The sequence below is a fragment of the Nicotiana sylvestris genome, chromosome 12, assembly GCF_000393655.2.
Source record: "Nicotiana sylvestris chromosome 12, ASM39365v2, whole genome shotgun sequence".
NCBI lineage: Eukaryota > Viridiplantae > Streptophyta > Magnoliopsida > Solanales > Solanaceae > Nicotiana > Nicotiana sylvestris.
In genome coordinates, this window is record NC_091068.1 from 92,109,863 (window position 1) to 92,136,934 (window position 27,072).

The following is a 27,072-nucleotide window of genomic DNA, read 5'->3' on the forward strand; positions in this document are numbered from 1 at the left end:
GTCGCCTTTGCCAACATAGGGCTCCAATCCCTAGTTGAGATTTTTAGACATAGGGCCTCCATTCCCTAGTCACCTTTTGCCAGCATAGGGCTCCAATCCCTAGTTGAGATTTTTTAGACATAGGGCCTCCATCCCCTAGTCGTCTTTTGCCAACATAAGGTCTCCAACCCCTAGTTGAGATTTTAGACATAAGACCTCCATCCCCTAGTCGCATTTTGCCAACATAGGGTCTCCAACCCCTAGTTGAGATTTTTAGACATATGACCTCCATTCCCTAGTCGCCTTTTGCCAACATAGGGATCCAATCCTTAGTTGAGATTTTAGACATAGGGCCTCCATTCCCTAGTCACCTTTTGCCAATATAGGGTCTCCGACTCCTAGTTGAGTTTTTAGACATAGGGTTTCCACCCCTAGTCGCCCTTTGCCAACATAGGGTCTCCAACCCCTACTTGAGATTTTTTTAGACATAGGGTCTCCATTCCCTAGTCGCCTTTTTGCCAACATAGGGTCTCCACTCCTTAGTTGACTTTTAGTATAGATATAAGGCTCCACTCTCCAATCCCTTTTCCCAAGGATACACAATACTGATTTTATTGCTTTCAATAAAGAGGTAGTTTAGATTTTGTTACAATAACTCACGAAATTTTCCTAATGAAAACTGGGGCAGAAAAATTTTGTTCGTTTATTTGCTTTGGTGCCTGAACAGGTTTTCACCGTGAGGAATAAGGTTTTAGATGACCATAAGAAGAAGACTCAACCCGAACAAAAAAAGAAAAAGAAGAAAAAGAAAAGAAGTTGAACTCAAAGTGCAGAAGCGGAGAAAAGATGTGGACTGCTCAAGACATAGTCACAAGCTTTGCATGTCCCGTCTTGATCCGAAAAGTTGAAGAAGAATGATCCAGCGGTTGCAGCTAACGAGCATTAAGATTCATATCAGAGTCTGCAGGAAGAACCATCCAAGACTCTAGATCAAACTTCAGAAGAATCACAGATAGGAATCTTGTAACTCATAGCTGATAGGCTTGTTTAGTTTTTTTTTATATTTGATGTAATAACAGGGTCGCAGACCGGATCCTCGATCGAACCTCACTCGACTCTCGAACTAATCATTCCATCATTCTTCTTGAACTACACGCGACCTGCTTCCCTTATGACCCGGGATATGTAGACTGTCCAAAATCAGAACTCGGTTGTGTAAGCACGTGATTTTTGCCCTATGAGAGAATTACTCCCAAAAAATCCAAAATAAAACAATTTTCCTTTGTGTGCAATTTTAGAATTTTTGTGGCATTTTTGATAATTATTTGTATTTCTGTCTGTGCGTGTTTATTGGTTAAATTAATAAAAAATTACAAAAATATGTCGCATTTGCATTTAGTATTTATTTAAGTTTGTTTTACAAAATCATAAAAATAATGTACGTTGCATTTTTAGCATTTAACGTCTAAATTGTGTGATTTTTATAGTTAATTGCTATTTAAATGTGCGATAATTGTTATTTGGACAGATTTTTGAAGTTATAACAGATTTTGAATCAGGGCAGTAACAGTAGTTTTAGGGGTAATACGGGAATTAACCAATTGCAGATTATTTAATTATGGTGGGGGACAAGACGTAATGATAAAAGCAAAAAGGAAAAGGTGGATAATGATGTCTTCTTTTCGAAAAGAGGGAGCATGGGGCCCACTTTGACTACTTTTCAAAAATAGGGAACACGGGGGGGCCCACGTTGACTACTTTTACTAAAGTAAAAGTGTGGGTAATAATAAAAGTTAAAGAGGAAAGAGGTAAAAGGGGGTCTTGCTTTGTATATAAGGGGGGATGAGGGGATTGAATTTGGGAGGGAGAGGAATTGGAGAAATTTCAAAACTAAAGGGAGGAGATTTTGGAAGAATTTTGAGGGATAGGAATTGGAGAAATTTCAAAACTAAAAGGGAGGAGATTTTGGAAGAATTTTGAGAGATAGAAATTGGAGAAATTTCAAAACTAAAGGAGAGAACAAAAACTGAAAAAAAAAGTCTTTTACTTTCCTTCATTGTTTAAAATCAGCATTAATTGTTGTTGTTTCATCGAAGCTTGAAGCTTCTTTTTGGGATTACTACTCCACCGGTTTGCAAACTCTGTTACTGGTTTTGCGGTTTTGCTGAACCTGCTGTTGCTGTGTTATTATTGCTGCTGACTTCTCCTTCTTTTGTTCTTGTACTGCCATTTCCAGGTACACATTTGTACACTCTCGGCTTGAAGCGAAAATGAAATATTAATCATGCTTTGTTCCTGTTGAATTCCTCCTGTTTAGATTTGTGTTTGAATATTAATTTTCCTTTCTTTGTATAAAAATGTAGTGGATTGATTAATGAGTAATGAGGTTGCATATGTATAACTTCTTCATCTAATAATGTTACTTTAAATTAATCGAAGAATAGTTGATCTGTTTTGATATTATGGTGTGTCAATCTCATGTTCTAGTATATTTAAATAATAGAATATAGAATGAAAGCGGTTTTTCTTTGTACAAACTCGATCGCAATTTTCCATTCGCATTAGCCGTAAACTAATAACTAATAAGTTACGTTTTCCAGCATGTAATTAATTAAGAGATTTTCTTTTATTTTAGAGACGAACTTAATAGAAAAAATGTAGTCACTGTAGGTTTATCCTTTTAAATAAAAATGAGACGAGCCTCGCCAAATAAAACGCACAGATTGCGGGGCCCTCACAAAATGTATGTGTTAATTACTTAGAACTCGGGATAGGCCGCTTAACGAACTCCACGGCCTTACCCAAAATAATAATACGCTAATCGCTTTAGGCGCGCATTTTAATAAATCTTACCTTCTTAAACTCGGGTGCACATTTATGTGACCCAAATCCAAATCTCAATGGAGTCGAAATGTGGCTCTAATCACGGGTACATTGATTGTGACGTGGTCCGAGATGCATGTCCACGACGTTGCAAATTCCTTTAAAAAATAAGAATGAGATGAGCCTCGCCGAATAAAAATACAAAATTGCGGGGCCCTCAATAAATATTTGCTTTAAAATTGCTTAGACTTGGGATGGACCGTTTAGCAAAATCCCACGGCCCTACCCAAAGTAGATGATACGCTAGTCGTTTTAGGCGCGTCTTTAATAATTTAATTTTCTTAAACTCGGGTGCACATTTATGTGACCCAAATCTAAATCTCAACGGAGTCAAAGTGTGTCGACGACCACGGGTACATTGATTGTGACGCGGTTTGAGATACATTTTCACAACGTTGCAATTCCCTGTAAAAAAATAATAATAATTAAGAAAGAGGTAAAAAGTTAAAATTTGCACATAAGTTCAATATGTATTAAATCAGATAATCAAGCCGAATATGACAGTTGAGCGACCGTGCTAGAACCACGGAACTCGGGAATGCCTAACACCTTCTCCCGGGTTAACAGAATTCCTTATCCGGATTTCTGGTATGCAGACTGTAATATGGAGTCATTCTTTTCCTCGATTCGGGATTAAAATTGGTGACATGGGACACCCTAAAATCTCCCAAGTGGCGACTCTGAAATGAATAAACAAATCCCGTTTCGATTGTCCTTTAATTGGAAAAAACTCCTTGTACCCTCGCGGGGGCGAAAAAAGGAGGTGTGACAGCTCTGGCGACTCTGCTGGGGAAATTAACCCAGAACCACTGGTTCAGGGTTAGAAATTCGAGCTTAGATAAATTGTTAGTTTTGGCTTTATCTGATTTTTACATGTTTGAGCCTAATGTGCTAAATGCTGCTTTTACCGTTTTGATATTATTTGACTGTATATATAAACTGTGCCGAACCCTTCTCTCTTCACCTCCGGGGATGTGCTTACTGGTTGAGACTCCCTATTCTGTTAGTGTCATACCCTGAAATAAAAAGAGGCTCGGACAAGTTACGAAGCCGGATGGCCTTTTGGTTCCCGGTAAGTTGCCCCTCCTCGACTTGAGTTGTCCGCTCGGGTACACAGTCTAGAACACCGACTCAGATTTTGAACATAGAATAACATGACTTCATGCCGGATCCCTAGTAGGAACGATTATTTGCATCATGTTGCATTTGTCTTAGGGGACTCAACACAGGGGTTGGGTCCGTCTAGGACTAGCAACCTGAAATGAAAAAGACCATCTTGATGCATCTTATGTGCTACATGTTGCATTCCTTCAAGGGTAAAAGGGTCATTTGGTGGACCAATGATAATTTAGAGTGAATGAAAAGGAAAAAAGAAAAAAGAGAGGGTGAAGTGCGAAGATAAAGCAAATAGGGCCCGGTTATGTTTTGTTACATTTTTATTTAAAAAAAATGAATTCAAAAAAAAAATTCTTTGCACTTTTTATCATTTATGAAAAATCAAAAATAAAAAAAAGGGAAAAAGAAAATCCAAAAGATTTTACATGTTTCATCACCTTTTAAGAAAAAGCAAAAGAAAAAAAGATATGTTTTCTCTGAATTAGTTATTTTTAATTCTCACCTGTATCCAATCTGCCCGAACTACGCGGGTTTGATTCTCACCAGATGTGAGATACGTAGGCAACCTTCATCGGGTTCAACCCCACCTTTTGCTAAATAGCCAAAAACAAATAAATAATAATAAAAAAAACATGTCAAAATTTTGATTCTGTCATGAATCATTCGGGTGATGTTGTTTTGTCAAAATAGCCGAATGTTCCCGAAAGGGACGCCGGAGGGCTGACTTTGCATAAACAGCCACTTTTCGGGTCATGTTTAAGATTTGGTCTAGTGGACCCCCACAGCCTTAAAAATATTCGTCCCCGAGGCGTTGAAAGGTCGTGTTTGCAATGTTGAGTTTTCTATTTTTTTTAAAAAATGATAAAAGAGTCATAAATAAGTCGGGTGATGCTGTTTTTGTCAAAACTAGCAGAATGTTCCCGAAAGGGACACCGGAATGCTGACTTTGTATAAACAGCCACCTTGGGTCATTTTTTAGGGATTTTGGTCCAGTTGACCCACACAGCCTTAAAAACCTTCGTCCCCGAGGCGCTGAAGGGTCGTGTTTGCAACACCACATTTTCATTGTAATTTGAAAAAAAGGTCAGCGGTCAGGTGAACACCGTCTGGATTTTTTGTCAAAAATAAGCCAAGCCAGCTTCGGCCGCATCTTAAACCGTTCTTGCCGAAATAACCTTAGAGTATCTCTCAGTTGTCGAAAGGCTATTTTCGTAAAAGAACGGACAAGTTTGTAAAGTGTCATAAAATAATCCTCCCCGGCCTCAAAATTCATGTGGAATTTGGAAGGGACCACGTTTGCAAAAATAACCGTTTGGTTGCCTTTGTCAAACGGGGAAAGAAACTGGCCGTTTGTAAATCTTTTGATTAGAATATGTAGGTTGTTTGATTTTCGGGTTTGTAGGTCATCTTCAAACCTTTGAAACCCAGTTTGTTTTAATATGAAAATTGAAAAAATGTTTATCTTTTATTGGGCCGAACTACGCAAGGTCTGATTCATGCGGGGTCATGATACGTAGGCAATCTCCATAAGATTCGACCACAACAAAAAAAAATGAAAAATGAAAAAAAAGAGAAAAAAAATGAAAAAAAAATCGAAAAAAAAGGAAAAGATATTGTTAATAATGAGGACCGACTGAGTCCATTCTAACCTTTGTTGTGAATCACAAAGAAAGAAGGTGGTTGGTTTGTGGTAAGCCGTAAATACAAGATCCAAAAGCACACTTTGCGGGGATCAGGCCGGATGACAGAAGCATTCGAGTCCTATTGGGAACTTGTTGACTAAGGTTGATGATATTGAAGTTGGTAATGGTCTTGGCAGTATTGATGCGAAGTTCAGTGGCTAAGATGCCAATTTTGATAAAGTGGGAGGACGCTTTGTTCCTTGGTTAGCAAGAGAGAAGTTTTTGGTGGCTTATTTTGTTGTCATTTCTGTTGTCCGGATTATTCTTAGGGTTGTAATTCGGATATTGTCTTGCGTCAAACTTTCTTATCTTTCCATTTCGTCATAGCGGTCTGTTTAAATTTTGTCCAGTTTGTTTTAGGATTTTATTCTGGTTTGTTTTGTTTGTCTTGTTATTCAAACCATTTCACCGATAATCTAATGCAAAATCCGGTCTTTTATTATTTCTAGTTTTCTTTTGTTTAGTCCTTTTATCGTTTTTATTCAACGCCGATTCTAGTGACATGACATGCGCACACAGTTTGGGCCTAATCTTAAAAGTTAATCATAAAACCCTAGGAAGGTGATCAAAGCATTTAAAGGAAATAAGAACGGTTTGAGATTATTTGGAGCCCGAGTCATGTGGAACTAGGGAGAGTAAAACACAAAGAAAACCGTTAAAGGCAAGATTCGCCCAATTGGCAAGAGGGTCGTTCATGATAACAAGGGTGAGAGTGTCTCCCAACGGTGCTTTACAAAGGACAAATGAAAAAACAAATGTTGAATATAATTGTCAAGTCCAGCACCATCAGAAGAGGCTACAAATCTTTGTTTAAATTATGTTGTTTGCACTGGGCATGTATTGAAGACTGGAATTACGAAGGCATTTTGTTCTGCTACCTAAACACTTTATCCTTCGTTACCCCTTTTTTGAGCCTTATTTATTTTTTTTCTTTCGTACCTCTCGTTCGGAATCACTAGCAACGACTAGAAAATACAAGCATGGCAGGTAAAGAAAAAGAAAAAAAAGAGAAAGAAAAGAAAACAACAAAACGAAAAAAGAGAAAAAAGAAAAAAGAAAAGAAAAATGATAAAAAAAAAACAAAGGAAAGTCAAATGAAAAAAAGGAATTGGGAACTACGTTTGACCTGATTCCTCAAAGAGGATACGTAGGCGCTTCACGGCTCGGTCATAGGGTGCATAATGGCCATAATGGTCATAGTGTGCATGGTGTAATAAAAATTAAAAAATAAATAAATAAATAATCCTCAAGCAAGAAACTGGGGCAAGGGTTGCGCTTGTTGTAAACAAATATGGTTCCGAAGGTTGTAATCGTGAACCCCCAAATTGATTTGTTTTTTTTTTTTAGCCTTTAATACCCTTTCTTTCTAGCCTATCCAAAAACCCACATTACGGTCCAAAGAAAGACCTTCTGATCAGTCCTCAAAGGATGCCAAGTCAGACAAATGAGAGTCTTACCGGTGAACATAACACTCTGTTCCACAATAGAAAGGACTCTAATCTCTAGCAGAGAGAGTCATACCGGCAACACTCCAAATCTCCAGCTGGAAAGTGATACAAATGAGAGAGTCTTATCGGTGAAAATCTTCACGGACACCATAAGGCGATGAAAGCTGAGAGAAAAACCAAAATGAGAGAGGCTTGATAGTGAAAACTCTTCGGGCACTACAAGTCGAATAAGATTGAGAATCAGATGGGGAATTTCAAATTGAAGGTCTTGAAAGACGATTGACGGCGGAGGATAGGCCACATGTGCATGTCATGACCATTAGAGTCGGTATCTGCGTTTGATAAGTTTTTATTTATAGTTTCTTTTGTTAAAGAGTCATCTTTTTCCTTTGTCTTTTTATTCTGTTCCCTTTTATCTCTTCCTTTCATAGAAAAATTCCCCAGTAGAGTCTGTTTGGTCAGAACAAGTGAGAATTGACTTCAAAATATGCCATCAGCTTTACAATTATGCAAGATGAAATCTGGCTAGTACATCCAAGTGGTATAGTCAGCAAGGAGCAAGCGCGAGGCCAGTGTCAAGAAAGATATCCCTAGCAAAAGGGAATTGACAAAAGGATTAACGAGTGTCAAGAGGGATATCCCAGCCGAAATCAAAGGTTATTAAACCTCAAGGCCGAGGCCCGTGGATAAAGCAAGGAGAGCAGTGAGCATGATTTGGGAAATTCATACTAGACTAAAAGGTTGGGGAAATGCCAGTTTCCGAGCTATGCCACAAAAGAAGAGGGATATCCCCGACAGAAAGGGATTATCCCCAGCAAATAATATCATCCCCAACAAGTTGTGGAACGCAGAGCAAGGAAGGAGAAAGGGAAAACCATCCCAGTAGGAGTACCACAACCAACCACCGCGTTTTAAACTAACAAATTTTGTTTGATTTGAAACAGGTAAAGGAAATGACATTGATGACAGAAATGCATGCCATAAGGGAGACTGTCAAACCGGGGCAGAAAATTTTCCTTTCATTTAGAAAATTTTCTGGAAGTCAGGTACCCAGTCGAGGAAGGATAAAGATAACACCAGTCTCAAGGGAAGTGGTCTTTGAACCAGTGTTGCCCCCAACACAATAAGTTTCAATGGAGGAAATTGTTCCCCAGTAGACAGAACAAAGGGATGAAACGTAAGCTCAGAAAAAGCAGAGGCCAGCATCATTCCCAACAGCCTTCCGAAGAGTGAAGCACTAGTTCTGAAGGAATCAGAATCCCCCAGCAGTGTTATCCTCGACAGCGTTATCCCCAGCTGATAACATTTTATCCCCCAACAGGTAAGTAAATAATTCCCCAACAGTGTTATCCCCAGCAGCTTCGAGGAGTCCGACACAAGTTTGGTGAAAATCGGTATCCTCAGCGGTTCCTTTCGGGGAAAGGCAAAACGAGTCTTAAGGGAGGTAGTCTTCGAAGGAAGAAGCTAACAAAAAAAAAAAAAGAAAAAGGAAAAAGGGGGAAGTAGTTTGCAGAGGAATGAAACATCCTACTTAAAAGGAAGTAGTTTTGGAAGGAGTAAGATAACATATTTACCCAGCAGTGTTATCCCCAGCAGGGTTACTCAGCGGTTCGCAGTGTTATCCCCAGCGGATCATCGAGATGTAGAAGCATCCTCGACAGAGTTTTGACCAAGTTTCAAAAGGGCCGGACAACCCAGAGTGGGTAAGGAAGAAAAGGAAAATTCATCCCCAGCAAGTTTTGAGGTAAGACATTTTCAAAGGATATTTTGGGTTCATCCGCCCTCGAATAGGATATGTCGGGTTCATCCGCCCTCGAATAGGATATGTCGGGTCCATCCGCCCTCGAATAGGATATGTCGGGTCCATCCGCCCTCGAATAGGATATGTCGGGTCCATCCGCCCTCGAATAGGATATGTCGGGTCCATCCGCCCTCGAATAGGATATGTCGGGTCCATCCGCCCTCGAATAGGATATGTCGGGTCCATCCGCCCTCGAATAGGATATGTCGGGTCCATCCGCCCTCGAATAGGATATGTCGGGTCCATCCGCCCTCGAATAGGATATGTCGGGTCCATCCGCCCTCGAATAGGATATGTCGGGTTCATCCGCCCTCGAATAGGATATGTCGGGTCCATCCGCCCTCGAATAGGATATGTCGGGTCCATCCGCCCTCGAATAGGATATGTCGGGTCCATCCGCCCTCGAATAGGATATGTCGGGTCCATCCGCCCTCGAATAGGATATGTCGGGTTCATCCGCCCTCAAATAGGATTTTATTTTCAAAGTTGTTGAAGTCAGGAGCCCGCCTGAAGAGAGGAAAGGCATTTTATTTTTCAAAATTATTGTTGAGGTCAGGAGCCCGCCTGAAGAGAGGAAAGACGTTTTATTTTTAAAAGTTGTTGAAATCTCGCCAGCCTAAAGAAAGGAATGACATTTTAGTTTCAAAGTTGTTGAAGTCAGGAGCCCGCCTGAAGAGAGGAAAGGCGTTTTATTTTTAAAAGTTGTTGAAATCTCGCCAGCCTAAAGAGAGGAAAGGTGTTTTATTTTTCAAAGTTGTTGTTGAGGTTAGGAGCCCGCCTGAAGAGAGGAAAGGCGTTTTATTTTTAAAAGTTGTTGAAATCTCGCTAGCCTAAAGAAAGGAATGGCATTTTAGTTTCAAAGTTGTTGAAGTCAGGAGCCCGCATGAAGAAAGGAAAGGCGTTTTATTTTTAAAAGTTGTTGAAATCTCGCCAGCCTAAAGAAAGGAATGACATTTTATTTTCAAAGTTGTTGAAGACAGGCACCCACCAGTATAATGCGGGTATACATTTCTATCTTTTCATTTCATGTTCTAGGTCGCCCACCAGTATAATGCGGGAATACATTTCATGTTCTAGGTCGCCCACCAGTATAATGCGGGAATACATTTCTGTCTTTTTATTTCATGTTCTAGGTCGCCCACCAGTATAATGCGGGAATACATTTCATGTTCTAGGTCGCCCACCAGTATAATGCGGGAATACATTTCTGTTCTAGGTCGCCCACCAGTATAATGCGGGAATACATTTCTGTCTTTTCATTTCTGTTCTAGGTCGTCCACCAGTATAATGCGGGAATACATTTCTGTTCTAGGTCGCCCACCAGTATAATGAGGGTATACATTTCTGTCTTTTCATTTCATGTTCTAGGTCGCCCACCAGTATAATGCGGGAATACATTTCTGTCTTTTCATTTCTGTTCTAGGTCGCCCACCAGTATAATGCGGGTATACATTTCTGTCTTTTCATTTCATGTTCTAGGTCGCCCACCAGTATAATGCGGGAATACATTTCATGTTCTATGTCGCCCACCAGTATAATGCGGGAATACATTTCTGTCTTTTCATTTCATGTTCTAGGTCGCCCACCAGTATAATGCGGGAATACATTTCTGTTCTAGGTCGCCCACCAGTATAATGCGGGAATACATTTCTGTCTTTTCATTTCATGTTCTAGGTCGCCCACCAGTATAATGCGGGAATACATTTCTGTCTTTTCATTTCATGTTCTAGGTCGCCCACCAGTATAATGCGGGAATACATTTCTGTCTTTTCATTTCATGTTCTAGGTCGCCCACCAGTATAATGCGGGAATACATTTCTGTCTTTTCATTTCATGTTCTAGGTCGCCCACCAGTATAATGCGGGAATACATTTCTGTCTTTTCATTTCATGTTCTAGGTCGCCCACCAGTATAATGCGGGAATACATTTCTGTCTTTTCATTTCATGTTCTAGGTCGCCCACCAGTATAATGCGGGAATACATTTCTGTCTTTTCATAACAAATCTGATGAAGAAAGCTGTATCCCAGAGGAACCACCGAAAAGCTTAATGAAGGAGGCCATATCCCCAATAGACCGAACAAAATGATGAAAACTGGTATTCAGAAAAGCAAAAGGCCAGTGTCATCCCCAAATTCTCGAAAGAAAAGCACCGAAAGAAACACAAGCCGACAAGAAAGCAAGGCAACAAGAACAAGTTGAAGATAGATGAGATCTTATGATCTGTAGTCTAGCCTAGCTTCTTGTTTTCTTTTAAGCACGGTGTAATGAGGAGATCGGTAAGCAGTGGTAATAGCATGCAACAACAGTAACATTGCAGTCCCATGGTAGTCCCAGCTACCAAAACTTCCCGAACTACATTAACCTGATTCCCCTTTAGCCAGGGATATGTAGGAAACCTTTGAAGCAAAGGTTCGGTTAAATCTTTTTCAAAAAATGCTTCACACGGAGTACTCGGATGGGCAAAAATCGCTCACTTTATCTTTGCACGAAAACCCTTCGTGTCTTCGGGCAAAGAGGGGCAGCTGTAAGCACGTGATTTTTGCCCTATGAGAGAATTACTCCCAAAAAATCCAAAATAAAACAATTTTCCTTTGTGTGCAATTTTAGAATTTTTGTGGCATTTTTGATAATTATTTGTATTTCTGTCTGTGCGTGTTTATTGGTTAAATTAATAAAAAATTACAAAAATATGTCGCATTTGCATTTAGTATTTATTTAAGTTTGTTTTACAAAATCATAAAAATAATGTACGTTGCATTTTTAGCATTTAACGTCTAAATTGTGTGATTTTTATAGTTAATTGCTATTTAAATGTGCGATAATTGTTATTTGGACAGATTTTTGAAGTTATAACAGATTTTGAATCAGGGCAGTAACAGTAGTTTTAGGGGTAATACGGGAATTAACCAATTGCAGATTATTTAATTATGGTGGGGGACAAGACGTAATGATAAAAGCAAAAAGGAAAAGGTGGATAATGATGTCTTCTTTTCAAAAAGAGGGAACATGGGGCCCACTTTGACTACTTTTCAAAAAGAGGGAACACGGGGGCCCACGTTGACTACTTTTACTAAAGTAAAAGTGTGGGTAATAATAAAAGTTAAAGAGGAAAGAGGTAAAAGGGGGTCTTGCTTTGTATATAAGGGGGGATGAGGGGATTGAATTTGGGAGGGAGAGGAATTGGAGAAATTTCAAAACTAAAGGGGAGGAGATTTTGGAAGAATTTTGAGGGATAGGAATTGGAGAAATTTCAAAACTAAAAGGGAGGAGATTTTGGAAGAATTTTGAGAGATAGAAATTGGAGAAATTTCAAAACTAAAGGAGAGAACAAAAACTGAAAAAAAAATCTTCTACTTTCCTTCATTGTTTAAAATCAGCATTAATTGTTGTTGTTTCATCGAAGCTTGAAGCTTCTTTTTTGGGATTACTACTCCACCGGTTTGCAAACTCTGTTACTGGTTTTGCGGTTTTGCTGAACCTGCTGTTGCTGTGTTATTATTGTTGCTGACTTCTCCTTCTTTTGTTCTTGTACTGCCATTTCCAGGTACACATTTGTACACTCTCGGCTTGAAGCGAAAATGAAATATTAATCATGCTTTGTTCCTGTTGAATTCCTCCTGTTTAGATTTGTGTTTGAATATTAATTTTCCTTTCTTTGTATAAAAATGTAGTGGATTGATTAATGAGTAATGAGGTTGCATATGTATAACTTCTTCATCTAATAATGTTACTTTAAATTAATCGAAGAATAGTTGATCTGTTTTGATATTATGGTGTGTCAATCTCATGTTCTCGTATATTTAAATAATAGAATATAGAATGAAAGCGGTTTTTCTTTGTACAAACTCGATCGCAATTTTCCATTCGCATTAGCCGTAAACTAATAACTAATAAGTTACGTTTTCCAGCATGTAATTAATTAAGAGATTTTCTTTTATTTTAGAGACGAACTTAATAGAAAAAATGTAGTCACTGTAGGTTTATCCTTTTAAATAAAAATGAGACGAGCCTCGCCAAATAAAACGCACAGATTGCGGGGCCCTCACAAAATGTATGTGTTAATTACTTAGAACTCGGGATAGGCCGCTTAACGAACTCCACGGCCTTAGGCGCGCATTTTAATAAATCTTACCTTCTTAAACTCGGGTGCACATTTATGTGACCCAAATCCAAATCTCAATGGAGTCGAAATGTGGCTCTAATCACGGGTACATTGATTGTGACGTGGTCCGAGATGCATGTCCATGACGTTGCAAATTCCTTTAAAAAATAAGAATGAGATGAGTCTCGCCGAATAAAAATACAAAATTGCGGGGCCCTCAGTAAATATTTGCTTTAAAATTGCTTAGACTTGGGATGGACCGTTTAGCAAAATCCCACGGCCCTACCCAAAGTAGATGATACGCTAGTCGTTTTAGGCGCGTCTTTAATAATTTAATTTTCTTAAACTCGGGTGCACATTTATGTGACCCAAATCCAAATCTCAACGGAGTCAAAGTGTGTCGACGACCGCGGGTACATTGATTGTGACGCGGTTTGAGATACATTTTCACAACGTTGCAATTCCCTGTAAAAAAATAATAATAATTAAGAAAGAGGTAAAAAGTTAAAATTTGCACATAAGTTCAATATGTATTAAATCAGATAATCAAGCCGAATATGACAGTTGAGCGACCGTGCTAGAACCACGGAACTCGGGAATGCCTAACACCTTCTCCCGAGTTAACAGAATTCCTTATCCGGATTTCTGGTACGCAGACTGTAATATGGAGTCATTCTTTTCCTCGATTCGGGATTAAAATTGGTGACTTGGGACACCCTAAAATCTCCCAAGTGGCGACTCTGAAATGAATAAACAAATCCCGTTTCGATTGTCCTTTAATTGGAAAAAACTCCTTGTACCCTCGCGGGGGCGAAAAAAGGAGGTGTGACAGGTTGCACACTTTCCTTTGTTTATTTTTCCTTTTGAAAAAAAAGGATTTGTTCAAAAATTAGTCACATGACTCACCTTATCTTTGCTTGAAAATTCTTCATGTCTCCAAGCAAAGAGGGACACCTGTGGGCATCTAATTTTTTACCATGTTTGAATTTATTCCCACTTTCTCGACTCACTACCTAATTTCTCCACTCACTACCCACTTCCCCCACTTTCTCCACTCACTACCCACTTCCCCCACTTTCTCCACTCACTACCCACTTTCCCCACTCATGTTCCCCACTCTCCCCAAAAATATTTCCTCCACTTACCCCTTCATCATTCTCTCTACATATAACACACACAAACACACAACAAAAAGAGGGGATCTGCACAAGAAAGTGAGGGGAAAACGCATAGGAATGAGCAGCTGAAAATTGGCTCTCTTTGATCGGCTTTGCTCCCTCGTAACAACAGCTCAAAAAAATCTAGGGGAGAACTAGTAAAATTCTTACTCTAAAATTACTCAACCTCAGCTGAAAAACAGCCACTTAAAACCAGCAAAACACCTGCGAAAATATGTCCAAAACCCCAGCCAAACCCAGCTACAGAATTGCTGAAAACCAGTCATAAATCTCCATCGGAACATCCCTCCACTTTAGCGAAAAAGAGATGTATTTTCATTCCAAAAATCAGCCATGAAATAGTCGTTGAGGTTCGTGGCGAAGGTACTGTCCGAGGTTCACGGCTCAAGGTTCAGTCCCTATTTTCGTTTTCCGGTCAGATTCGATTCACTGGAGATTGTTGTAACCAAGCTCACCTTTAATACAAAGGATTCAATTGTTGAGGTTCAGTTTTCTTCTATATCTTTATCTCTTATATTAAGTGAAATAAAATAGATAAATTTTTCCATGACTTTGATACTATTTTTCGTTGTATGCCTGTAGATATTAATATCATATTTTTTTTTGTTATTTTCCTTTATATTTGTTGTGCTTTTATTTTAATGGACTATTTCTGAAATTAATGTCTTATTGTGACTAGAATACTAAGCATGCTTTTGTTCAATTATTATCATGATTTAGCATGTTATAATTTAGACAATATTTTAATGTAAGTTGATAAATTAATTGATGAAAAGCTAGGTTTTGGTTAGATTTGAGCGAATTTAGTTTTTGTTGGTTTGGACTTTCAGTTGGTTTGTGGATTTTGGCTAATATGGTCATATGATATTCATTAAAGTGACCCTACATGAATTGGTCTGGTTTAAATAATTTCAAATTGCCAAGCCCAATACACAATAAACTAGTGAATAAATTTGGTCCGTCTTTCCTTAGTTAATTAGTTTCGCTTCTTTCATAAATAAATTTCATAACTTTGGAATATTCCTGAACACCGTAGTTTGCTTTAGGCACGCAACTAAATTATTACAACTACGGGTACGGTTCCCGTGGCGTGGTTGTGATACCTAATTTCAAATTAAGATTAAAAATAGGAGTACCTTTAGTTTGTCTTTTAAAATATATAAATCTTTTCTTAAAATAATTTGAGGTGTGTCATGCCCAAAACGAAACCTATAATACATGCCCCTCCCAAAATTAGATCAAGAGCTAATTCCTTTAGAAAATAATTTGAGGTGCGCCATACACAAATAAAAATCCTATAATCTATGGCTCTCACATAAATACAAAAATTAGTATGGAATATGCCTTGAACTTTCGTAGTTTGCTTTAGGCGCGTTAAAATAATTGTCATAGCTACGGGTACGATTTCCTTGACGTAGTCGTAATTTTTAATTACCAAATCCGGGGGTGCATTTCATGTGACCCGATTCTAATTTCAAACAAGGTTAAATAGAACGTGTCATGAATCACGGGTGCATTTCATGTAACGTGGCTTGCGATGTGTTTTAAATAATCTTGAAATAATTTCTTTAAATATTAAAAGAGGTTAAAAGAGTTAAAAATGCACCATAGGTTAAAATATGTAATTAAGCAGATAAATAGGCCAATTTTAATAGTTTAAGCGACCGTGCTGGAACCACGAAATCCGGGAATGCCTAACATCTTCTCCCGGGTTAACAGAATTTCTTACTTAGAATTTCTGGTTCGCAAACTTTAAAAATAAAAGTCGAATTTCCTCGATTTGGGATTTTTAAAATAAACCGGTGACTTGGGACACCAAATGAACTATCACAAGTGGCGACTCTGACAAATAAGTAATCTCATTTCGAATTATGTCACTTAAAGTGGAAAAACTCCCCATATACTCTCGGGTGTGTAAAAAGGAGGTGTGACAATATGTAATCGGGTAACTCTGCCCACCAATACTTAGAGAAATGTGAAAGTAACACCAAGTGCTTTATGTTTTGCCTAAGTTGAAATTTGAACTTGAGAGCTCATAGTTCATCTCCCACTTCAACGACCACTTTGCCACACCGTTGGTGCAAGGCATCTCTAATTATCTCAAAAAAAAAAAAAAAAAGGTTATCGAATAGATCTATGTCGGGATGGATTCTTTAGATTGGATTTTTTTGGGGGGGGGGGGGGGGGTGTCAACAATCTGGCCTTTTCCCCCATAAAATTGACAAACTGTTTGGTTCAGTTGGCTAACTTAAGTTGATATGAGCAAACACTGCTGACTACACAGGAATATCATATGAAAAGCAAAGAAATCTAATGTCAATTTTGTAATGGAGTGCATTGAACATATATGGTGACCTCCTCTTTATTCAAGTTTTGGCACAAAACAAGAGAATACTTTGGTTAAACAGTCTGATATTATCAAATAGCCACAACCAAATGTTTGAATGAATAAGCTAATTACATACTGAACAAATGAAAAAATGTGTAATTACATACTGAAGAATTTCAACTTATCAAGTTGGGAGACAAATCTAGTATATTTCCTCAGTTGAAGAGGGTATTTCATGTACTTTTCTTGAACATCAACTTCATCCAAATAGGTGTCAATAAGAGAGAGTAAGTTATTCATAATCTGCATGCAGTTGACGTCAGATATAAGTGAGACACGTGTTATAAAATAAATTAAATAAAAATTTAAATTTTGAGATAAGTTTGACAGTTTTGTCAAAATCGATACACTTAAAGATCAATTTGATACATTTCTCACAATCGGTATTGAGAATTCATCACAATAGAACTATGTCACATATAAACTTAATATTTAAATTAATAGTACCGAGGTTCAGGAGTAAGATTCATATTCTAAGGGTCACATTGTTATAATTTTTAAAGAATAACGTTTGAATAATATCACTTAGCATTTATTCAAAATCTCTACAGGATGAGTATAAGTTATTCTTATTCATGACTCGGACTTTTAGCAAAAGTTTGAATGAAGAAGCTAATTACGTACTATTCAGTTGATTTTGTGACTGATCAAATGAGAAAAATGTCTAGAAAGTTATGCCCCAAAATTAACATAACTTGAAAGAACAAGAAGAACGGATTTTGCCCACAATTTCAAGTTGATGTTTCTTGAAAAAACTCAAAGGAGATTTGCAACAATTTCAAGTTGATGAAATTTAGAGACAAACTTTGGATTGAAGAGGGTATTTCATCTACTTCTTGAATATCAATCTCATCCAAATAGGTCTCAATAAGAGAGAATAAGTTGTTCGAAATCTTCTGTCGTCAACGTCAGATATAAGTAAGACACGTATTGTAAAAGCGCATAAGAATCTAGAATTTTAGATAATTTTGTCAAAATAGATACTCAAAATGCAAATCATTGAAGATTAACTTGATACTTTAATTTTTCACAATAGATATTGAGAATTCATCACATATGGAACTATGGTTTTTTCACATATAAATTTAAAAAATTAGTAAACCCCTAAGTTTCTATATAGTTCCGACATATTCAGGAGTAAGTTTCACGATCACACCGTTATATTTTCTATTTAGCTGAATCAAATTAACAGTTCCTCTGTTTCTGAATCAATTTTCCTGTAAGATTGCCAAGCAAAAAATGATTTCAAAATGTGAAGGGGAAAAAAATAAGAGAAAGAAGCGTTGTCTATTTTTTCGTTAATTTCCCAATAACAATTTTACAGGACTATAATTTCATGAACAAAATAGACATTCGAATAGGAAATTAGAACAGAGGAAAACAAAAACAGAAAAAGTAAAAGAACCTGAATAAGCTCCGGGAGCGGCAAACGGTGGCTCGCCGGCCGGTGCCGATAATGGCCGGTGGTAACCATAGGAAATTGGTAATGAATCTCCATTTTCTCAAGCTCTATATGAATAAGCTTACTAGCTAGTATCATATTCTTCAAACGAAAGTTCATGTATTTTTCTCCTCACTAATATTACAAGTGTTTGTTACTGGGCAGTCTTTTTGCAGCCATTAATGAATAATGAAGCAAGAAAGATGGAAAAGAGTAGTGCTGTGCTGTTTCACACAAGATTGGAAAGAGATTTTTCTATGGTATTTTCCACAGGATATATGTGTGAAGATTCAAGATAGAGGATGAGAAGATGAAGGTTTTGTGTTTTCTAGATGAATTAATTAATGGAAAAAACAATAAATTTTAGGAGAGTGAGAGTAGTACAAACAACACGTGCTGAAAATAAGGACAAAAAATGAGGGAGTAGTTACAAAAAGAGTAGGATTGACTGATTCAACTGATTTAAGTCGTGGTGGAATGCACTGGCCAGACATTTATGCGGGGAAGTGCACGGTTGACCACTAATAACATATGTATTTATTTTTAAGTCACCATTTAAAATGTCTTTAGTCTTTAGTCGCTGCTTTAATAAACTTTAATTGCTCGGACGAAAATACCTTTCTGCTCATGTCCTTAACTTCAGTACTTCAGGACTACATGTCCTTAACTTTTGAACTTGGAACTCTAAGTTCAGGACTTCAGGACTACATGTCCTTAACTTTTGAACTTGTAACTCTAAGTTCATGACTACATGTCCTTAACTTTTGAACTTGGAACTCTAAGTTCAATACTTCAAGGCTACATGTCCTTAACTTTTGAACTTTGAACTCAAACTTCAAGACCAAGCGTCCTTAACTTTTGAACTTGTAACTGTAAGTTAAGGACTGCTTGTCCTTAACTTTTGAACATGTAACTATAAGTTAAGGACTGTCTGTCCTTAACTTTTGAACTTGGAAATCAAAGTTAAGGACCTATTGTCCTTAACTTTTGAACTTGTAACTGTAAGTTAAGGACTGTCTGTCCTTAACTTTAGAACTTGTAACTGTAAGTTAAGGACTGTCTATCCTTAACTTTTGAACTTGTGTCCTTAACTAATGAACTTAACTTTAGGACTTCAAGACTACATTTCCTTAACTTTTGAACTTGAAACTCTAAGTTCAGGACCATGTCCTTAACTTTTGAATTTAACTTTAGGACTTCAGGACTACATGTCCTTAACTTTTGGGAAGGAATTGCATTTCCTGTTTACTCATCACTCTTTTTCTTATTTTCACAATGTCATATCTTAATCTTTTTTTAAAATCTGGAACCTCTTCCCATTCTCCTTTTGCTTTTGTAATCATTCCCTTATGTTCTTCATGCTTGTTTAGCTTATCAACAAGAACTATAACCAAAGACATTTAACATTCAGTAGCATTAATAGAAGTTCATACCATTTGGTGCTCTCGTTGACCTTCCTTACCAATGAGTGAAGGTGAGGTTCCGAATACACGATTGCGCAACTTAGATGCGGAAATGAAACAGTATAAATACACTGTATTTCCATTTGGGAAAAGAGATAGAAGAGAGGGTAACACGGTCTTTTCATATTAGTTTTAATAGACTAGTGGCTACTATTGCTAAGCATTAAAAATGCTGGATAAAAAGTAAATACTAGCTTAAACAGTGGTTACCCCACGCCATTTCTACCATTTATGTTGAATGTTGATAGATCAAATGGGCTTAATTCTCATATCAGCCCAAAGTACCTCCTTTTATGGGTCGAAATGGATTATAAAAAAAATTGCACGGGGCGCCCTAATAATTTAACCTATACCCATTTTTTAAAACTTTTAACTTGTACCCACTTTTTAAACAACTTCAACCCCCCCTTTTCCTCCTCATTCTCTTCCTCAAAGTTATATCTGCCTCTTCTTTCTCAAACTTCTCCTTCTCCCTTTTTCTGCAAGAAATCTGTTACGGCTATGTATATAACCTGTGAATGCAAGTTCCTTGGTGGTTGTCTGAGATTGTACAGTGTGGTGGAGCTACTGAATCTTTTGAATATGTCATCTTAGGGATCATTACTGTTCTTGGTAGTCTGAGTCTTTGTTGCTTTCATTTCAAAGTGGAATGCTTTTTCTGTGTTATTTCTCTTTTACTGCGTTACACGTCATTACCCTTAATCGTTGTCATTCTCTTATTTTAAAGCTGTAACTGAACCTATAAGCCAAACTTCGTCTCCAACATATCATAAAGATAAATCCTCATAAGGATTTCCTAATTGTTTTTAATTTTCGAATATCGGTTGCTTAGCAATAAAAATGGCTGAGCAAAGCTGAGTGTGAGTTAGACAAAATGAGGTTGCTGCATTTAAAGCGGACGATAACATAAAAAGCTTATTTTTCCAGAAAAAACTTCAGCTCTAGAGCTGAAGTTCGACAGTTACAAAACAAAAACTTCAGCTCTAAAGCTGAAGTTCGATAGTTAAAATACAAAAATTTCAGCTCTAGACCTGAAACTTGCAAACAAAAACTTCAGCTCTAGAGCTGAACTTCAGTCCCGACTACTAGAATGCTGAAGTTTTGTGCGATTGCCTTTGCTACTTCAGCCCCGTATACTGAAGTTATGCGAAAAAGCAGGTACGCTTGCAATTTTTTTTGCAAAGCGGGCACAAGTTAAAACGTGAGATAAAAAGCGTGTATAGATGCAAATGCCCCAAATGAATTGGCCGTCAAGTGAGAATTGTTCAGTTGGTAAAATACCTTCATTCACATCTTTAGATCCGGAGTTTGAGTCACGCTAGAGAAGAAGTTTGAAAACACTATAAATCTTACTAAATTAGAAGAGATTTTTTTTTTTTAAAAAAAATGGCTTGGTCCGGCATTAAATTCACCCGACGGCCAGTTTTGACCATGCTATTTATTTTATTTCAAAATATTTAACTGATAGTGAGTATCGGCAAACTTCAGACACAACATCTCCGCTTCTTCTTAGTGACATTAGCTTGAATATGTAGTTGATTTCCGATGACTTGTTTAATGAATTTTGTGCTTATTCGTGCCCCCGTGGTCGACCCCTGATTTCTTGAACTCTTTTAATTTTTGGACGTTTTCATGTAATTAAAGTAAAAAATTCAAAAAGTTACTCAAAGAGAGGCTTTGGGTAAAAGAAGATAACGCCATTAGTCAAGGTAGGCCGTAGGCTACTAGATGTCTAGATCCTATGAGGACAGTAAAATACATGTGCAGTAATGCTTAGGTGAAATCCCAAGTCATGGAATGGATAGATCATACATATTAAACTTGATGCATGGATGCCTAAAGTTCATTCATAAATACTCGAAGTTCAGCCATTTACGTCTCAAGTTTCATGCATAAATATCTGAAATTTAGTCGTATATATTTGAAGTTCTGTCACGGCCCGGAATTCTAATCTTTGGTACCGTGATGGCGCCTAACATATCACTCGCTAGGCAAGCTAACGTTAGAGTAATTCTGAAGCCAATTTTTAAACAATTCAAATAAATAAACCAATTAAACTGAAATAAAACTAAAATGAAGTACGAAGTGGCATAATAACCAACATATCTAAGTACACGGGTCTGGAGTCACAAGTGCACGAGCTTCTAGAAGTTCTACAAATAGAATCTGAAATAAATACAACTGTTTCGAATGAAATGAACAGTAAATGAGGAAAGAAGAAGGGGACTTCAAGGTCTAAGGACGCCAGCAGATCTACCTTGAGTCTCCAAAGGTGATAATCCGAGCTGATGCACCTCACGTACAGCTGGGACCAGTACCAAAATCTACACAAGAAGTACAGAGTGTAGTATGAGTACAACCGAGCTAATGTACTCCGTAAGTGTCGAGCCTAACCTCGACAAGTTAGTGACGAGGCTATGATAGAACACTCATGTAATTAAACATGTACAAACGTAGATATATGTGCAATATAACAACAAATAGAGATTTAATACGTACGATTGGGAGGGGACATGTGAATGGGGAACAAGATACGATAACTACAACATGAATGACAACATAAGACAACCAAATAAATCATCAACCAATTAACACGGATAAACATAATGAATAAAGAAGGTACGACATCATCCATCGTGCTTTTACTCTCACCTCACCATGAAACGATAAATACGGCACGGTATCACCCTTCGTGCTTTTACCCTCAACCTCTCCATGAAATGATAAATACGGCACGACATCACCCTTCGTGCTTTAACTCTCTTCCTCACTATGTATTAATCAATAAATGAAGCAATAAACGACATGTCATCACCCTTCGTTCTTTAACACTCTCCCTTACCATGTAATAATGAATATAAAATTTTGGGAGATAGATAAAACAAAAATAAACCTTACGTCAATAATGGTTCTAAGATGCTAAACCTCAACTTCTAAATATACTCAACCATCACATTTAATTCATAAATGCGGAAAGAACGATCAAATAAGAAATAAACTAATCTAAGCATGGATATCATAAGTAAAGAAGGCAATAAATTTCAAGAAAGCAAGTCACACCGCATGCTTTAACCCGACAAAAATGTATAAGTACTCTTCACCTCACATATATGTTGTACCCACACATTCAAACACGTAGCAAATAGGCAAATAAATTATAATCCCTCAAGTCAAGTTTAACCACGACACTTACCTCGCTCCACCATCGACTCAAATTTCAACCACGGCCTTGCCTTTCAAACAAGTCTCCGAACCAACAAAATCTAGCAAATTATTAACTAAACGATTCAAAATAATCCTTAGGAACTACCCACGAATGAACGAGGTTCAATTTAGATCATTATTAAAAACGTTGACAAAAGTCAACCCCGGGTCCGCTTGGTCAAAACCCGAAATTCAGACAAAAACCCGATTACCCATTCACCCCGAGCCCGGTTATGTAATTTATTTTGAAATCTAACCTCAATTCGAGATCTAAATTTCAAATTTACAAAGATCCCTAATTCTACGCAAATCCTCAATTTCTACTATGAAACTCTTAGATTTAATGATAAAAACTCAGGAAATGTAATGGGTAACTGAAAGAAAGTAGATTAAGGTCACTTACTAAAGAAATTAGGAAGAAAGGTTCTCGGGAAAATCGCCTCTAAGGTGTTTAGGGTTGAGAAAATGAGCTAAAATTCCGTCCATCTCAGCTTTTACCCAGCTGCATATGTAGCAATTGCGATATTTTGTTTGTAATTGCGAACATCGAATTGCGAGAAAGAGGTAGCAAAATCAAACTCCTCTGAGAAACCCAGTCATCGTAAATGCGATGTTTTGGTCGCAAATGCAAACCCCAAGTCCTCGCAAATGCGAGACCTGCAATAGAATATCAGTAATAAATGAGGCATCGGCTATTCTACCAAGTCCAAATTCACTATGTGGCCTATCTGAAACTCACCCGAGCCCTAGGGGCTCTAAACCAAATATGCACACAACTCCAAAAATATCGTACGAACTCGCTCGCGCGATCAGAATACCGAAATAACACCTAGAACTACGAATCAGATACAAAAAGAAATAAATTTTTCAAAAAAACTCAAGAACTTCCATTTTAACAACCGGACGTCCGAATCACGTCAAATCAACTCTGTTTTACATCAAATTTTGCAGAGAAGTCTTAAACACAGTAATGAATATATACCAAGCTCTTGAACCAAAACCCGGATCCGGTAGTAATAAAGTAAAACTTCGATCAAATTTATAAATTCTTTAAACCTTTAAACTTTAAATTTTCAACAAATTGCGATAGACTCGAGCTAGGGACCTTCGAATTCGATTCAGAACATATGCTCAAGTCCCAAATAACGATACGGATCCACCGGGACCATCAAAATATGAATCTAGGTCCGTTTGCTCAATACATTAATCGGAGTCAACTCAAATGAATTTTAAGGCACAAATTCACATTTTAACCAATTTTTCACATAAAAACCTTCCAGAAAAAGACACGGACTACTCACGCAAATTGAGGAAGGTTAAAAAGAGCTATTTGAGGTTTCTAACAAAGAACTAAGGGTTAAAGCTCTAGATGACCTATTGAGTCATCACATTCTCCACCTCTAAAACAAACGTTCGTCCTTGAACGGATATTGAAAAGTACCTGGACTAGTGAAGAGGTGTGGAGATCTACTCTGCATATTCGACTGGACTCCCAAGTGGCTGCGTCGATCGGCTAACCTCTCCACTGCACTCGAACTAAAGGATAACTCTTTGACCTCAATTGTCGGACCTGCCGGGCGAGAATAACCATCGGTTCCTCCTTATAAGTCAAATCCTTGTCCAACTGGACTGAGATAAAATCTAACACATGTGACGGATCATTGTGATACTTCCGAAGCATAGACACATGGAACACCAGATGGATTGCCGATAAACCAGGTGTCAATGCGAGCCTGTAGGCTACCTCACCCACTCTCTCAAGAATCTCAAAGAGTCCGATATACCTAGGGCTCAACTTGCCCTTCTTTCCGAACTTCATCACACCCTTCATGGGTGAAACCTGGAGCAATATCCTTTCTCCAACCATGAATGCAACACCACAAACTCTACGGTTGGCATAAATCGTCTGCCTAGACTAATTTGTGCGAAGTCGATCCTGAATAATATTGACCTTATCCAAGGCATCTTGTACCAAAACTGTACTCAACAACCGAGCCTCCCCCAGCTCGAACTATCCGACTGGCAAATGACACCGTCTCCCATATAATGCCTCATATGGAGCCATCTAAATGCTCGACTAGTAGCTGCTATGTTAGGCAAACTCCGCAAGCAGAAAGAACTTATCCCAAGAACCCCCGAAATCCATAACACAAGTGCGAAACATGTCCTCCAATATCTGAATAGCGCGCTCGGACTATCCGTCCGCCTGAGGATGAAATGTTGTGCTCAACTCAACATGTGTGCCCAACTCATATTGTACTTCCCTCCAGAAGTGTGAGGTGAACTATGTACCTCGATCATAAATGATAGACACAGGCACACCGTGAAGATGGACGATCTCACAGATGCAGATCTCAGCCAACCGCTCTGTAGAATAGGCAACTACCACAAGAATGAAATGTGCTGACTTGATCAGCCTGTCCACAATGACCCTTACCGCATCGAACTTCCTTTTAGTACGTGGGAGTCCAACAACAAAATCCATAGTGATATTCTCCCGCTTCAACTAAGGAATCTCTAACTTCTGAAGTAAACAACTCGGTCTCTAATGCTCGTACTTTACTTCCTAACAATTTAGACACTGAACTACATATGCAACTATATCTTTCTTCATTCTTCTCCACCAATAATGCTGCCGCAAGTCCTGATACATCTTGGCAGCGCCCGAATGGATATAATACCGGGAACTGTGGGTCTTCTCAAGAATCAACTCACGAAGCCTATCAACATTAGGCACGCAAACAGAGGCAGATCTAGGATTTGAAGGTGGCGGGTGCCATAATTTCTTTTAATGTATACCTTGTAATGACTAATATGACATTTTTTAGGAATGTTTCTTCGGGTCAACTTAATAGGTATTTTTTATTTGCAAATAAAAAAATTACATCTCAGATATTAAAATAGACATAATTAGCATTTTGAATAAGGAATCATACATTTATTATACCAACACAAGTAAAATCAACATTTTCACTAGAAAATTACATTTTTTTTATTTTTGTAAATTTAATTTTTTTTTACACAAGTAAGATAACATTTTCAATAAGGGAATACATCAAGCAGAATAAGAAATTTTTAAAAATATCTTCAATAGATAAATCATACTCCACAAGTATAGAATTAAATAAACTACAAGTTCTCAAAAATTAAAATCACAAATCTAATCTTCTTTAAGCAATGGTTACAAAATGTTTGTCATAATTTAATAGTAAAGAGATTTAAATTGTATTTAATAACCATAGAATAACACAAATTTTTATGATATAATAAAAAAAAAGATGAAAAAAAATGATCTCAATCGAAAATTACCAGTAAGACCCAAACTTTTCGGATATGAAAGAAGAAAAATCATAAATTTGAGAATAACGAGAATGAAAACTCATAAATTTGAGATTAACAGGAATGCTTATTTTATAAAATTTTATAATTTTGGAGTTTCGCTTTTGAGTGTTCTTCTTAGAGACCGCATATAAATAATAATAAAATAAAGAAAAGAAAAATATAAAAATAATGAAATGATAAATAGAAAATTGAGAGGTAGCCGAAATGAAAAATGATTGGAACAAAAAAATAAATAAAAAGCACATGAAAAAGGAAAGTCGGACAAGGTTCAAGATAATTCCCAACTTAATTTTACACACGAGAATATCTTTCAAAAAGATTTGTCTAATTTACGGCTGCGGGTAGTAAGATATGATATTTAACCTAATTTAGAAAATTTCAACGTAGGTATATAAAATTTTATCATCTTGCGGGTGCCATGCCACCCCATTGTAAAGGGGTGGATCTGCCCCTGCACGCAAATACGACTCTGCATCCTTAAAACCCCATCATCTCTAATAGTAACCTACTTGGAACCACCGTGTCGCACTGTGTCATTAAGGACAAGCAAATGAGGGTCATCATACTGACCGTCTTTGATGCGCTCATACAAGGAAGACTAAGCAACTATGCAAGCTAGAATACGAATGGGCTCTAAATCATCTAACCTCACGAACTGATTGGCCAAAGCCTGTATATCTTATGCAAGCAGTCTCTCGCCAAATGGAATGTACGCAAGGCTGCCCATTCTCACTGTTTTTCTACTAAAGGCATCGACCACCACATTGGCCTTCCCGGGGTAAAAAAAACTCCAACCACCTCCTATGCCTCAAGTTGAGATCTTTTTGCTTGAACAAATACTGTAGACACTGATGATCCATGAACACCTTGTACGACATGCCGTAAAGATAATGCCTCCAAATTTTCAGCGCATGAACAATAGCTGCCAATAGTCATGACCAAGGTAATTCTTCTCATAAACCATCAACTGCCGCGATGCATATGTGATCACCCTGCCATCCTGCATCAATACTGCACCGAGCCCAATACGAAATGCATCATA

General features: G+C 37.7%; 1 long non-coding RNA gene across 1 annotated transcript; it reads right to left on the bottom strand.

Moving 5' to 3' along the window:
* Window positions 1-16,502: 16,502 nt before the first annotated feature.
* On the bottom strand, window positions 16,503-18,343 carry LOC104215642 (uncharacterized). The gene is made up of 2 exons (XR_708260.2): window positions 17,986-18,343; window positions 16,503-16,823 (listed from the first exon to the last, which is right to left on the bottom strand). It is a non-coding gene; the product is annotated as an uncharacterized lncRNA (long non-coding RNA).
* Window positions 18,344-27,072: the final 8,729 nt, after the last annotated feature.